Source organism: Lissotriton helveticus, chromosome 11 (genome assembly GCF_964261635.1).
Source record: "Lissotriton helveticus chromosome 11, aLisHel1.1, whole genome shotgun sequence".
In the NCBI taxonomy this organism is placed as follows: domain Eukaryota; kingdom Metazoa; phylum Chordata; class Amphibia; order Caudata; family Salamandridae; genus Lissotriton; species Lissotriton helveticus.
This window is the reverse complement of record NC_136072.1, coordinates 1,005,817,127-1,005,828,987: the sequence shown is the minus strand read 5'-3', so window position 1 is coordinate 1,005,828,987 and position 11,861 is coordinate 1,005,817,127. Positions and strand designations below refer to the sequence as shown.

At 45.3% G+C, this 11,861-nt stretch overlaps 1 protein-coding gene across 3 annotated transcripts in view; it reads left to right on the top strand.

The window, feature by feature from the left end:
- Positions 1 to 789: 789 nt before the first annotated feature.
- Positions 790 to 11,861, top strand: part of ACACB (acetyl-CoA carboxylase beta) — a 2,338,068-nt gene continuing 2,326,996 nt past the window's right edge. For 2 of the 3 annotated variants that reach the window (XM_078667379.1, XM_078667377.1), the window contains exon 1: positions 790 to 942. The gene's annotated coding sequence lies outside the window, so the exon portion shown is untranslated. The remainder of the gene's footprint in view (positions 943 to 11,861) is intronic. The other variant, XM_078667383.1, reaches the window with a different exon arrangement.

The following is an 11,861-nucleotide window of genomic DNA, read 5'->3' as shown; positions in this document are numbered from 1 at the left end:
CGCCTGCAAGTGCACCTGCACCCCGATGGCCTGGTTGAACCAGCACTACAAGAACACCAGCAATGGCGAGAAGATTATGCTCTGTAAATATGTCATATGTAATTGTCCAACTCTAATTGCTTCAACTTTCCTTAAAACGTAATCTCGAGTGAAGTTGCAACTTGTATATTCGTAACTCTAACCACTAGTATCTGTAGTAAACAAATGTACTTACTACAATTCTTATGTGAGTTTAGAGTTTATCTGTTTCGAATCTATTATGTAATCCATGTACCCTGAAGTCCGTTATGTAATGTAACTGGTTCTGTTGCAAAGCATTCTGACACTATCCGGTACATTTCACACAATACATAAAAACGTATTCATAAATAAATATCTGTCAAGCAGCCCAACCGAGCAACTACCCATTTTATCAACGTAGCGGCCATCTTGGAATGGGATACGTATTAATTTGTTTTTTCATTTTATTTTAATATTAAGACACTCTGTCGCAGTTATTATTAGCAATGCTTTTTTAATTGATGCATGTCGTTTTCCATTGCGAAACTTTTAAGATAATTTTATAATAATGAACACAATGTTTGAATTTACAACATTATATTTTACAAAGGACTTTACAAATGAAGGGTTAGGGATTAGAGTTACTTTTCATGTGCGGGATCTGTCCGCCTCTGGACAGAAGATTTGTACATGGCGACTGTTTTACAATACGGTTATTGATGAATATGGAACGTTCCCTAATATGGAAATCGAAAATGGAACACTAAAGAGCTGTGTCTCCACAGCAACTGGCAGAGGGTTTTTTCTGCGTCGAAGAGCGGACGCGGCCATGAGGTTGTACGAGGACAGTGGTGGATGGAGGAGCTACAACAGAAAGCGGCGCCCCTAGCGGTAACGGGTACGCTGAGGTCGGTGTTATTGAACCTTCAGCTACATGGGGAGGTAAGGAATACAAGGGGCAGCCTACGAGGGCTATTTTGGGAAGTATATAACGTGCAGGAAAGTTATGACGTCTTCCGTTTTGGCAAAAAACGAAAACCTTGAGAGGGGAAAGCTGGCGTACCTCTATAACTGTCTGCTTTCCAAGAAGAAAGTTAGGCTTATATTTAGACAACGCTGCGAATCTCCTGTCAGGGCCGCAGTGGTACTTTGAGTTGTTCTCTATTGTTTCTAATAAACTCTAGCCCTTTAAGGAGTTTATCTAGGAACTCATTTATTCTACTAACTTAAATCATGATGATTCTCCTCATAGCCGTAAGATTCCAATTATGACGTTTATACCATCCACATCACTCCATGAGAGTCCTACCTGGGATCTTAAAGAATATGAAGAGAGTTATAATTTAATTTAGTAGAAGGCACTGGGAGTTGGGTCTGTTGTTGACAATTTTGGTACCTTTTAAAGTATTGTCAACCTCACATATTTATCAGAGCTGGATATATTTTGAAGACCATTTTACTAGGAATTCCTTTGCAAATTGAAAGAAATGGTGCACTTGAAAACGTACCAGCGAACTGTGTGTGGCATCAACTGAAGAACCTTAAGAATAAGATAGGAATTCAAAATTTGCGAACATACGTGACAAGAATTTTCAATTCTATTAAGGACAAGGAGGCGAGGATTATGCTTTCTCATTTCTTTAATGAAATGCTCAGCAGCCAATAAAAACAACCAAAAACTACATTTCCCATGAACACTAGGGAATGACCATAGAGACTACAGTATAAAGGGTCCCAACATTAGTCCTTCTCCTCTTTCTTTGTTGTGGAAACAGTTCAAGGTCAAAATAAAATCCAATGTAGAATAATAAAAGCAACTCCAAACACGCCGCAGAAATCCAAAGGATCTGGAAGCAGGCAGTAGAAGAACTCTGGGTCCGTGAACCAGGAGAAAGATGAATTTCAGAAGGAAGTCGGCAAACTCTACTTCGGGTCTGAACCTGAAAGAGATATAGAGCCGTAACATCCAAATAATGCAAGAGAGTCAAAAGCAATCCAGGGGGGGAAAAAGAACAAGGAACAAATTTCACAATAGCATCAAATAGATTGCAGAATATAACAATGCAGATCAAAACAATGGGTGGGATAATCCTCGCCTCCTTGTCCTTAATAGAATTGAAAATTCTTGTCACGTATGTTCGCAAATTTTGAATTCTATGTCAGGACAGGAGGCTCCGATTATGCTTGTTTAAAGCTGGTTCACCACCACAGAAGCAACACTATCAATCGGCTTATAATAAAATGATTTGAAAACTGAATCAGAAGACCAATCTGCGGCCTTCATAATATCAAAAAGAGTAACCCCCATGGAAAAGGCTTTAGAGGCCATTGCTCCACGGGCAGAATGTGCACCAAACACAGATACATCAATGCCCGCTTCGGACATAAGCCAACGCACCCAGCGCGCCCAAGTAGCTGGAGCGACAGGGCGAAATGGTTTCTGTAATGCAATTAACAATTGACCCTGCATGTCTGAACGTAAAGAAGCAGTACTCACCTCATAATCCTTCAGGCACTGCACAACACAAAGATTGGGATGTGCGGGAAAAGACGGATAAGTAATGAGAGAAGTATTACACTTAGTCCGTCTGGAAAGGCGAAAAGAAACACCTTCAGGCGTGAAACTGCGACCCGCAAGATCTAAAGCGCGGACATCCGAAACACGCTTACAAGAAAGGAGACACAGCAACATGGTCAGCTTAGCAGACAATTGTTTACGGGACAAAGACGAATTGGAAGGCCAGGCCTCCAAGAAACGCAGTACAATGGAAACATCCCATAGCGAGACATACTTAGAAGTGGGAGGTTTCGAGAGACGAATACCCTTAAGCAATTTAGAAACGAAGGGGTGTTCCCCAGCTGGTTTGCCATCAATTTGGACGTGGCCAGCTGAAATAGCGGAACGAAAATTGTTGACCGTCCTATAAGCCAGACCTGAAGAAGCCAGAGACGCCAAAAAATTAATGATCAAACAGACATCCGCTGAAACGGGATCAGCTTCCCGTTGAGCACACCAATCGCACCACCGCTTCCAAGCACCTTTGTATCGCTTGTGAGTATTGGGAGACCAAGCTTCACTAATGAACTTGGAAGCGTCGCTCGAAATGCCCGAGATCGTCCAGCGATCCCCGAGATTCGGCACGCCAGCAACTGGAGAGAGCCTGATAGAATCAGGGGATGCGGATCTTCTAGAGGATCCAACAAAAGATTCCACTTCTGGGGAAGAAGGAGAGGTGGCTCGCAACACATCTCCAGGAGAACCGGGAACCACGCTTGAGCCCTCCAGAGCGGAGCTATCAGAATCAGTTCCGCACGAAACCGTTTGGTGTAAGCCAGAACCCTGGGAAGCATCATGAATGGGGGAAACGCATAGCACAGAGTCGACGGCCAATGCTGAAGAAAAGTATCCGTGGCTAGAGCTAGCGGATCCGGTCTCCAACTGTAAAAGATCGGTAGTTGTGTGTTGAGGCGAGAGGCAAACAGGTCCATGCGACACTGACCCCAACGCCGAAGAATGGAACGGAACACTCGAGGATGGAGCCTCCAGTCGCTGAAGTCCCGAAGATGTCTGGAGTGCCAATCCGCAACTTGATTGTTGCAACCCGGAAGATATTCCGCAATAACAGTGATCCTCTGCTGCAGACAAAAATGCCAAAAGTCCTTGGCTATCTCCGCCAACACCTTGGACCGAGTCCCGCCCAGTTTGTTGACATATCGGACTGCGGACACGTTGTCCATCCGGAGAAGAATGCAGCAACTGGTTTGACGTGGAGAGAAACACTTGATCGCAAAGGTACCCGCTAGGAGTTCCAGACAATTTATGTGGAGTGACAACTCCTGAGGGGACCAACGACCTCCCGTCGAGACAGGACCGCAACGGGCTCCCCAACCCCATTGACTGGCGTCGGATTCCACTATCAGTTCCGGCGACGGCCCGAATAGAGCCCGACCATTCCATGCCTCCATGTGGTCCAGCCACCACTGCATCTCCCACTTCACGTCCTCTGACAGAGGAATTTGATCTGAGTACCTGAGACCTTTCCGGAGATGTTGAATCTTCAGACGCTGCATTGCTCTGTAATGGAGGGGACCCGGAAAGATCGCCTGAATGGAAGAGGCTAACAGACCGACCACACGTGCCAACGATCTCAGTGACACAGTCTGTCTGGAAATAATAGACGTCAATTCCCTCTTGATGTAACAAATCTTTTGTCTGGGCAAGAGGAGCTGGCAAGAGATGGAGTCTATCTGGAAACCCAGGAAATCTATAGACTGAGTGGGAGTCAAAACTGATTTCGGAATATTGATCAGAAACCCGAGAGATTGCAAAAGACCGATGGACCACTGCAGATGTAGCAGAAGCCGATTCGGACAATCCGCCATAAGGAGGATATCGTCCAAATAAATAATCAGTCTGACCCCCCGAGCTCGCAAGTGTTCCACAACTGGCCTCAGTAGTTTCGTGAAGCACCATGGTGCGGACGAAAGGCCGAACGGGAGGACTTGATACTCGTACCAAACCCCTAGCCAATGAAACTGGAGAAACCGACGATGAGGCTTGAAGATTCGTATCGACAGATACGCGTCCTTGAGATCCAAGCGCACCATCCAGTCCCCCTCGCACAGGAGATCCCGCAAGAGATGGATGCCCTCCATTTTGAAGTGCCGGTAAACCACCCCACTGTTGAAGTCTTTCAGGTTGAGAACCAGACGAGATCCGCCTCCCTTCTTCTCGACCAGAAAGACGGAGCTGGCAAACCCCGTCGGATGACGAACGGTTGGAACAATCACCCCTTTTTGGAGAAGCACATTTATTTCCTCGGAGAGGCAAGCCTGATCTTGAAGGGAAAAACTTAAACATGGGGGAGGACGGGTCTGATGCATAGGGTGATAGAACTCTATCTTGAAACCTTGTACTGTTTCTAGCACCCATGCATCGTTGGAGATCATGCGCCAGTTTCCTAGGAAAAACTGTATCTGACCCCCCAACATCACATCGCAAGCATGAATCGGGCTCACCTGCTGAGTTGGAGTCCTGGTAGTGTCCTTGTTGTCCTCCGGAGCGACCTTTTCCATACTGGCCTTTCCCCTTGCGGGAAGGATAGAAGTTTGCTCTCGTGGAGTAACCGGAGTCATGTGCTCCACCACGGTGAGAGGGGTTACATCGGTTGGACTGTTGGGCGTTGCCACGGCTGAACGAGCGTCCACGTCCTCGTCCGGCCCTTGCAAAAACCGGACGCATAGCCCGGCGCAAGGATGCTTGCGCCTTGTCAATGCCACTGAAAGTTGAAACAAACTTAGTGAGTTCCTTCAAGAAGGGCTGTCCAAATAAGAGACCCTGCGCGTCAGGACCAGACTCCGATGTGGCAAGTTCGGACAGCTTCGGATCCAACTTCAAAAGAATCGACCTACGTCGTTCAGCAGACACTGCGCAATTGGCATTACCCAACTGGCAGATCGCTCTTTGTGCCCATTCGATTAAGTCGTCCGGGTCCACAAGAGCTGAGGCCTCCTTTGCTTGAAAACCCAGATCAAGGATCTTAGTAAGAGGACCAAGCATGTCCAACATTTTGTCCTGACAAGACCGCCACGAACGGTCAAGGCCCTTTTTCGGGTCCTTAGCATATTTCTTTAAATACGTTACCATCATAGGATCGACCTCCGGTGTCTCAGCCAAATGGTCAGCGAGGTCGGGCCGTGGACATTCTGAGCGGAGCCGTGCACGGACTGAAGCCTCAAAAGGCTGCCGAATATGAGCCTGAATGTAGGCTGCCACAGCAGGCGAAGGCAACCAGGAAGACGAGTTTGGATGCAAAATATCCGCCGGCTCAAATGTGAGCACCGAAGGACGTTCAGGCGCGTCAACAAAATGCTCCTTACGGACACGCTTCTTAGGCGGGGGTGAAGCATGGTCCGAAGACGTGGAAGAGTGCACATTGTCCGAATCAGTTTCATGAAGAACAGAAGTACTAGAAGGCGCAGACGCCAAAGTCTTGGCCAGTCTCTGGAAGTCTGATTTATGGGGATTAACAGGGGACTTCGTGGATTTTTTTGAAGGAGGTAGCCAGCCTTGCTGCTGGGCATACAAATTCAAATGACGCTTCAGAGGATTAATTGCACGTACCAGTGCTTTATTAACCGACTTTTGGACACCTTTATCCAATTGTTCCACCAAATCATGCTCCAGCGAGCCTTCATCCTCATCCCCATAGTAGTAATCATCATCAGCGTCGTAGTATTCAGCCATTCTACACAAGCGTAGAAATATTAGAGCCCACAAGATGATTACAGCAAGTATTGAGTGTCAAAACACAAGTCAAGGGGGAGTGTTAGAACCCCACAGCAGGCTTAGTCAAGAAGCAGGCACAAACCTGACTCTGAAAAAGTTCAAATATGGAGGGAGCCAAAGCCTGCGCAGCTCAGAAACACTCTAGGCAGAGCCTATGCCACAAAGTTACAACCAAAGCCTTCTCCAGACTCCAGTGTCACACGGGGTTAAGTTTTTGGAGACAGGCTGTGGGCAGGGACGATGTATCGACCGTCGTCACTCAACCGGCGCTGAGGAAACCTCAGAAAAACCGGAAACAAAGCTGCGCGCATGCGCGACCGCAGCCTGCCACCAAAAGACCGTCTCGAGAGCGCTCGCGCTCTCCTAACAAGACGGAAACCCCTGCTCCCGCTCCACCAGAGTCCGCGAGCAGCAATAAGCGCCCGGACTGAAAACGGAGGTGAGACACACGCTCCCTAGCACAAACTCCGCTGCGCACCGACAGCAAAGGAAACGACACACGAGGAGACAGAGTCAGAGAACTCCAACGACGTGTCAATACAACGCGCTACAACCAGACGCGCAATACAAGTAATTAAGTCAGCATTACAGTAAGCAAACACAGCAATACAGTTAGCAATCAGCAATAGAAGGTAGAAAGATATAAAGCACTTAACTGGCTGCGGAGCAGCAAAGAAAGAGGAAGAAGGACTAATGTTGGGACCCTTTATACTGTAGTCTCTATGGTCATTCCCTAGTGTTCATGGGAAATGTAGTTTTTGGTTGTTTTTATTGGCTGCTGAGCATTTCATTAAAGAAATGAGAAGGCATAATCGGAGCCTCCTGTCCTGACATAGAATTTAAACAACTGACCGTTGCCTTTTTTTTTTCTTTCAAGGAGAAGTGAGAAGAACCTTTTTTCAGACTGCAACGTCAGTCCAGTAACATGGGAGACTGTGATATCTTGTTAGGACCCTTAGATCAGATAGTGACATTATTAGAAGGAGCTGGCACGAACGGTCACATCACATTAAATTTACGTGAGTGCTGGAAACTTACTATATTGAGGAGCAGCTAACCTTAGGCTGTAATGTCAGGCATTAAGCGTCTGACTTCAGAAACGTACATCCTTATAGGGAAATGACTTGAGACTGTGATATCCCCTCTCCAAATTAAAATCATATTTAATTATCATGCCAGGGTATTAACAACATAAGTGTTCCAATCTGAAATTAGGCGTAAGACTTGTGTTTTTTTACGTGGGGAATGCCGTAATTTTAATTTCCTCTAGTCTAAAACCTCCTCCACTCAATGGGCAAATTCAATTCCACTGAATATTTTTCTCCCTCGGAGGCACATAAGTGACAGCTCTCATGGATTTAAGGTCAGAGCTGGCATCTGATCTGTGTAGTTTGTAGATTCGTGTCTTTGGTGCTTTTGTGAACTAACATTTGCATACCTCAGAGTTTTATGTTTTATTAAGCAAGAAAAGACACTAGGGCACACCAGGCTGCTTGCAAATCTCTGTCCTTCAGATTGTACATAGATCAGTAGTGAGAATGAACCAAATGATATATATTATGGGGGTTGTGCTAAAGCCTGCACGGGCATAGGTGCCCTAAAAATAGATGCATCATACTCCTGCTCCACCTTTCCTGTAAGTAAATTATACCTACCTAGTGTTTTTTCCGTGATCTCAGGGGTTCTGCCTTCTTGATCCTCTAGGAACACAAGGTGTTCTGTACCAAGGCATCCTGTAAGCTACTTCAAGAATACAGACTAGTGACTTATATAAGACGCAGCTCAGGATAGAATATACCTCCTCTTTTACTGAAGTTAAAATGCAGCCCTCAAGATAATCCTAATTCCACTTTAAGGTAGTGCATACCATTTAAACGCAGCTCAGAACTACAACACAAAACATGTTTAATCAGTGCCTACAACAAAAGCACTATGAAATTCTTTGGCTCACAATCCTAACATTAAATCTGCTCAGCTAATGGTGTCTAGCCTAAAGCAAGATGTGCCAAAACTCAATTATAAATATCTTGATTACCAACGAAAATGGGCCAACTCCCAATTGTGCAAGTGAAATGAAATGGGTGTTGTAAAAAGCACGAACATTCATAAAATTGTCTTGTATATTGAATGAATTGTGTAATATGCCACAAATGCTCAACCGTCCCAACTATCTCACATGCTGCACAGGATACAGCACAACTGAACACGAGTATAGGGATTACAGACAACAGTAAACCTGGTTACCTAGTTAACTTGAGCAGAGAAACAGCACTCTCTCAACGAAAGATATCTTGTGCACTGCAAATAAAAAACACTGAAAACACTGGTATTGTATGATGATAAAACAGTACGCATACTCAACCCGAGGTATCTTGGGGAAATAGTACAGGAAACGTGCTCAAACAGCAATTGTGCTCAAATAAAACAACAAATATGCCCATCTAGGGGAAACTTTCCAATGGAAACAGGTGCACAGGCTGCATAATCATGCAACAGTCCCATCAGTGTGCACTGTTTCTTGTGTATTCACACATCTTTGAGAGACATAGAATACTCTCTCTTACTGTCCTGTTACTAAGGCCCTGCATGTAAATCAAAGCGTGCACAGGTGCTTATACATGAACGTTGAACTTGCTGCCGCCCTCTAAAAACATTAAGCATCAAATCAACTAGCAGCATCTTTGACCAAAAAAAACAACCTACCACACACAGATCTGTGCACCATTAAGCAACAAATCAAATGTAAAATGTAGATATTATGATATATAAGCAATAAAGTATCCCCCGGTGTTCATTATAAGGATATTTCAAGTCACAGAGGAGTTCCATAACCATAGAGAAATGAGGCTGAAGGCCAAGTTCGGCCATGGCTAGCATAGAACCCACGTGAAGACAGCCAATCCCACACTACACACGGCTTTTGACTGTGCACAGCAGGGGGTTGGCCACAGGACCTGGCATGTGGCCAGGTCTTGCATCCAACCCCACGCTGCACACAGTCTTTGGCAGTGCACAGCAGGGGATGGGACATGCCAGGCCCTTTGTACAACCACACGGTGTAGGGTTGGCCTTCATGCAACGGGAACCCTCATCCCTGGAGCATTTTTTATAAAAAAGGGAAGTAGTTATGTAGCCTCCCTCCCTGAGCCGATAGTGGCCCAAAGATCCCATCACCTGGGGCCAAACCACATATTTAAGGGGAAGCGGGCGCATGACCCCCTTACTCAGGCCAGTAGTGGCCCCAGGTACCCCGTCCCACGGGGCCAAAACATATATATTAAGTGGGGCGTAGCCCCCCTCCCTGAGCCTTAATAGGCTCCTTGGATCCCATCCCCCAGGGCCTCATATCACTATTACGAGCCTATTGTGGACCCCATTTCCTGGGGCCTCTAAATTATAGTTGGGTGCCACAGTGTCCACCTAGGGCATCCACCAAGCACCACATTAGGGGCTGCAGGGGTATCCCACGGCCCTAGCCAGCTACCCGCACTCTGCGGGAGCCAGCATTGCACTCGCCTGGAGGGAACAACTTTTTTTTGCGTGCAGTGGAGTTTCTGGGGCCTAGTAAGGCTCCGGGAGGGAGTCCTTATGCCCCCTCCCTTCATTTTCTCCCTCGCCCCGGGAAATTGGGTCCTAAGTGCCTCACTGAGGCTTGGGGTGTAGGGGCCACGTCCCTCCCCCACAAAAATAATGTGCGCCGCCTTCCGCTACTCACCTTGGGCATTGTTTTTTAAAAGACACGCAGGCTCTTTGTTTTATATATTTTAATTTTGCAGCTGATTTGCTGCAAACTGTTTTAAAATACATAATTGTCCGCCCAGGCAGGGTGCCTCTGAACCCTACCACCAAGCCTAGGGAGTCATAGTATCTATATCCTACCCACTAGCTCCCTTTTTAACCTTTTTTTCAGTACTCAGGACAGACTTCATTTCTCAAAAACTAATGAACGTATTTACACCAAATCACAAAAAGCACCCTTTCTGGATAACGATCTAGCTATCTGACACATTTTGTGTAAATCCATACAGTGCTTTGCACTGTAAAAGTGTCTTAAGTTCCCATAGAAAAATGAATGGGGAAAATGCGTTTTGGGACACCCCTTTTTTGTCGGCCCCTGCTTGATCGAGCACTTTGAAACTTTACATGTACAAAGTAGTCAAAGAGTAGCTCTTTGTTAGAAAGTTTTGTGGAGATTTGTCAAATGGCGCTAATGTTATAGCATCACAAATAGGGCATTTCCTAAAGGATTCTAACGTAAATATAACTACCTAGTGGCAACTGCCATGGTTTTTTTTACACGCACACACTCACTCACTCACTCTTTCTGTCACTTTGACGGACCCTGGCAATTGCCCACTTTGCCCATGCCTTAAAACGTCTCTGCTTTTCCGCACATCTCTGAGGCCCTCAGTTTAGGCCTCCCCTGTTACCAGCCCTGTTGCCGACAGGCTTCAGATGAAAGTTTCCATCCACATGATGTCCTGGTTTTTGTGGATGCGCATCCTGCAAATAGAAATGAGCATCGACTGTGCCCTTCATGGGGACATGTGGGTGAAATTTCTTAACATTTCTAGAGAAAGGCTTTAACCTCAAACACTCTGACCTTGTACTCTGATGGGGTACTTCTTTCCTGGTCCTATGTAACATTGGTGCCCACTTCCACATGGTATCTTGCACAGGACCTCGATTTGTTTTTCATTGACTTTAATTTTTATTTGGTTTTATTTGCTAAAAGATCATAATAAAACTATTTTTTTCTGACAGTAGTGAGTCAGCAAACTATTCCTATTGCCAACATGTTTCACCTGAATCAAGTAGCCTATATTGGTTGTGGTCCTTTCCAAGGCTGAAAACTTCCTGCCTAACTGGTGAGTATAAATTATGCAAAAAAGATAGGGCATAAGGCTCTCATATATGTCTGTTCATGTTCAGTGTGTGCTTCCTACGATTGAGGTAGAAAAGGAAAAAAGGTAAATAATTCTAGCCCCCTTCTCTTATCAATAGCATTTGCAACAATGTATTCCCAGACTAAAGCACACACATATATATAAAACACACACACACACAATTATACTACTCACCCAACTCGTGGGCACTGCACTCACTAAATTATTAATGTGACTACAGGTGCACATTTATGTTTTATATAGACACAGTAAAACACAAGGTATATCATCTCATACAAGTGTGTGTTTGTGCCACATCACCCAATTTGAGAAAACTCATGGCGTCATGGTCTAGTTTGGGGAGCTTCCCCTGTAGTCACACACTTGGGAAAACAATTGTATCTAACTGCTACTTTATAATCCTACAGTAAAGACTAGTTGTTATATGGAATTAAAAGACTTTGCACAATCAACCTGTAGGGTTTGACTAGTTTGATGGAACTACGTTTTAATTGTAATTTAAAAGTTGGAGGTTCTTGGAATAATGAGACTGGGCCTGCTCACGGACAATAAGACATATATAAATATGCATGCAAACAAATGTGGACGCCAACTAGTCAATCATCAGTGTTCCTTATATTGCAGTAAATGTGTTCGGATCATAATTCTTTGGTGACTCTACAAAA